This window comes from Oryzias latipes, chromosome 24 (genome assembly GCF_053564925.1).
Source record: "Oryzias latipes strain Hd-rR chromosome 24, Olatipes_Hd-rR_3.1".
NCBI lineage: Eukaryota > Metazoa > Chordata > Actinopteri > Beloniformes > Adrianichthyidae > Oryzias > Oryzias latipes.
Window position 1 is genome coordinate 13,966,441 of NC_136260.1, and position 3,874 is coordinate 13,970,314.

Sequence of the window (3,874 nt, forward strand, 5' to 3'; positions counted from 1 at the left end):
AAACCAAAGACATTTCTGACATGCCCATAGAGATTGTCACTGACACAGACCAGTGCCCAGAAGCCACTGACACTAATGACACCATCACTGATCCCCTAAGACGTTCAAACAGACATAGGGAACCTGCTCAGAGACTGACCTATCCTGAACTAGGTAACCCACTCGTCACTGTAGTCCAGTCTCTATTTCAAAGCTTAGCAGTAGCATTCACTGACTCTTTAAATGCTCCCAAGATGTTAAAGATGGAAACTGTGTGAAACATGTACGAGGACGTGCATGAGAAAAGGAGGGGAGGATGTAACCCCCGTTACAAATACACTCAGTAATAATAGAGCATTTTACAATGATATAAAAAGGTCAATAAATATTAATAAACAACATGATAAAAACAGCTAAAAGTTGTGAGGATAAAAATATAAATAGTATTAACATTAATAATTTATAGGTTTTATTACTATTTTTGTTTAAAAAGAGAAATTGTTTTTGTTGTCGATAAAGTTTAAAGTTTTTCAAGAGCCCTCCCCAACCTGTGCGTTGCGTAGCGGAGAGATAGGCCTGTTTAGGGCAGAGACAGCAAGCACGCGCAGCAGAGTAGCCATTAGCTGAAAAACTACGGTGAAAAACTAAAATAACGGTGCAAACCTGTTGTCTAGCCAGACCGGAAGAGGGGTGTGAGCCAAATAAGATTTTATGCCATTACCAGACGAGTTTTGGTGAGTTTTGTTTTGTATTTTGCCTACTTTTGTGGCGTGGGTTTTGCCGTGATGAGGCGAGCCCAGTTGAGACCAATTTAAGTTGTGAAAAGATGACAAAACAGTACTTTTGAGTTATTTATAATTTTCTTTGACACTTCGAAACATGAATGTATTTTATTTGATGTATTTTGGGTATATTTTGTGTGAAAAGAAGCTAATTTTGCAAGTAGAGTTGGATGTATGAAAAAGAAAAAAGAGCAGCCGCCATTTTAAGTTTCTAAAGAGTCACGTAGCCTTCTAGTGCGGCTCCGCTTTCATTTTGGAGTGGTTTTATTTTGCATATGGACTAAAATTATTTTTATGGCCTGTCCTGCAGGCCAGGTTTTTGAGTCCCCCCGAGAGTAATTGGGAGACGGTTCCGGACCGGATCGTTCTGGACTTCTCCTGATCCATGGATGGCGAGCCTACCCAAGGAGCACGATAATCCGGACTGCCTGTAGAGCATCACGTGGTCCTTTACTTTTCCTCACTACTACAAAATCTCTGCCAAGGTCGCGGTAGGAGATTGAACACTAACTGTGGATCCAATATACTTTAAAGGAGCACTACCAAAACTGGATACGTCTGCTAACAAACTTTAAAGGATTTTGCTAAGCAATTGGACATTTAGAAAAACAGTTCTTTGTTTGCTTTGCATATTGAATTGTCTTTTGTTTGATATCTGATATTTTGTAACTTTAAAGGATACTTTTGGTGTAAATTTAAAGTGACAAAACTGATTTACAAAAAAGTGAAAAGGGTAAATATAGTGAACTCAAAAGAAAGCTTAAACTAAATTTAAGTTAAATAAATTTAGTTCTGTAACTAAAATCCCTTTAAACCAAATGACCGGTCATCTTTAATTAAAATAGATTGAAACTGAAATTAACTTGAACAAAACCTTTTATTTGAACTTTAACAGAAAAAGTAAAGGAAAAAAACAACATAAAGGGTGTTGAAAAGGTGTCTTAACATTACTTAAGAACCAAATTTGTATGTTTATTGTTGTTTGTCAATTGTTCAGTAAACTGCCGGCTTTTTCCATTCTACCTTTTTATTGACTCTTGGCTCTTTTATTCAATACACACCACTCCGTGCGAACCTATATTTGGTCCAGTAGCCTGACTACCTCTGCCTAATAGCATAGGTGCTACAATCAGCTTCGGGTTCCTCACACTCTGGGGGGTCACAGGAGACTGACGTCCTGGTGTTTCTTTTCTGGCTGGCGTGTGGCACATCTTACAGTGTGGTAGCCAGAGTCTTTGACATGAGACGGTCCACCGTGAGCGATGTTGTCCACAGGACGGCAGACCGCATCCTCCAGCTGATGAGCAGGGTCACCCAGCTTCCCAGTGAGAATGAACTACCATAAGTCGCCTCTGGATTTTAGCAGCTCGCTTGGTCTTTCTCCTTCCAAAGGGTCACAAGGAGCATTGATGGCTGCCACATAAGAATAAAGGCCCTAAAAGAAAATGCAGCTTGTTATTTTAACAGGAAGCTTTTTTATTCCATTAAAATGCATGCTGTATGTGACTCTAATACCAAATTTATAGATATTTTTGTTGGGAATCCAGGATCAATCCATGATTCACGGGTTCTACGTAAAAGCCAAATTTATGTAAATCAAACAAACCCACCTGAAGGATCCTTTTGGGTGATGGTGGGTATCCCTGCATTGCACATCCCATCATGCTGCTGACACCCTACAGGGAACCCATGAGGAATGCCATTGAGGCAGTTACAACCAGAACCACTCCAGAACACGCTCTGTTGTGAAGAGAGCATTTGGCATGATAAAGATGAGGAGGAGAGCAATATTTCTGGGGGCACTGGAAGTAAAACCAACCTTTGCAATGAAAATCATTGCCTGCAGTTCAATTCTGCACATTCTGTGCATCAGCAAAGGCGACTGCTTAGCCACAGATGTTGAGCCACAGCAGGACAACACCAGGAACATGCAGGACGAGCAGAGTCACGTCTGTCTGCAAGGACAAATCTTTGCTTTCCTTTCAGCTCCAACTGTGACACACATGACTCTAGAAGACCAGGATTATTGTTAACATGTATAAAAATAAATATTAACATATAAAACGAAATTCTAAATATGTACATCTGATATTTATATGAAAATCCTTTTAAGATTGTTAAAAATAGCTCAGATTTAAATAATACATGTAAATTATTCATTTTTGTTCATACATTTATTAAACAAATTGGAAAAACAATGGCTGCATTACATTTTAGAACAATAATTTCAACTCAAGTAAACTTAACAGACTCTCCTGTCGCTGTTCCTCCCTTCTAGCCCTTTCCTCCTCTCTCTTCTGGGTCTTTAACATAAACCTTTAACCCAGTACGACAACGATTAACCGTTTATTAAAATGAAGTCAAATCTGATCATATGTCTCTACCCATCTGGCACGAGCTAGCTTGAAAACAAACAGGCTATCTTTCTCCATCCGCAAATGGATCGGATTTTCCTCATCCTCGTCTGTCCCTACATATGAACACATGAACACATTTAAAACATGTGTTAATAACTTGTGACTACGGTTAGAAGTCACTGCTTTTTGATGTAATATCTAGCGTTTGTTTTTAGCCTTCGGCGCTAATTCGCGTTAGCGTTAGCTTTAGCATTACTGAAATTGATGAGCTTCAAAACAATCTAGGTTGTTGATTGAGGAATATAACATATTAAACACATCATCTTAAGTATTTACAAATATATTTTACAACAGATACTGGATATTTTTTAATATACTTACACGTTTCGGTGGTTTTCCTTGCGCAACCGGCTGCCATTTTCGAATGATTCAGACGAATGATTATCTCGCGATAATCAGCCAACTTCCGTTTCTACTGAAATGCCTTCCGTTTCTGTCGAAAATTTCAGTAGTGTATGTGAGAGCATTTTCAGTAGTGTGTGTGAGAGCATTTTCAGTAGTGTATGTGAGAGCATTTTCAGTAGTGTATGTGAGAGCATTTTCAGTAGTGTATGTGAGAGGATTTTCACATGTGTATGTGAGAGCATTTTCACATGTGTATGTGAGAGCATTTTCAGTAGTGTATGTGAGAGCATTTTCAGTAGTGTATGTGAGAGGATTTTCACATGTGTATGTGAGAGCATTTTCACATGTGTA

At 38.8% G+C, this 3,874-nt stretch overlaps 1 long non-coding RNA gene across 1 annotated transcript; it reads right to left on the reverse strand.

Annotated features, from left to right (window-relative positions):
* Nucleotides 1–2,058: 2,058 nt before the first annotated feature.
* LOC144990094 (uncharacterized) lies at nucleotides 2,059–3,633 on the reverse strand. The gene is made up of 4 exons (XR_013654039.1): nucleotides 3,500–3,633; nucleotides 2,581–2,770; nucleotides 2,372–2,501; nucleotides 2,059–2,196 (listed from the first exon to the last, which is right to left on the reverse strand). It is a non-coding gene; the product is annotated as an uncharacterized LOC144990094 (long non-coding RNA).
* Nucleotides 3,634–3,874: the final 241 nt, after the last annotated feature.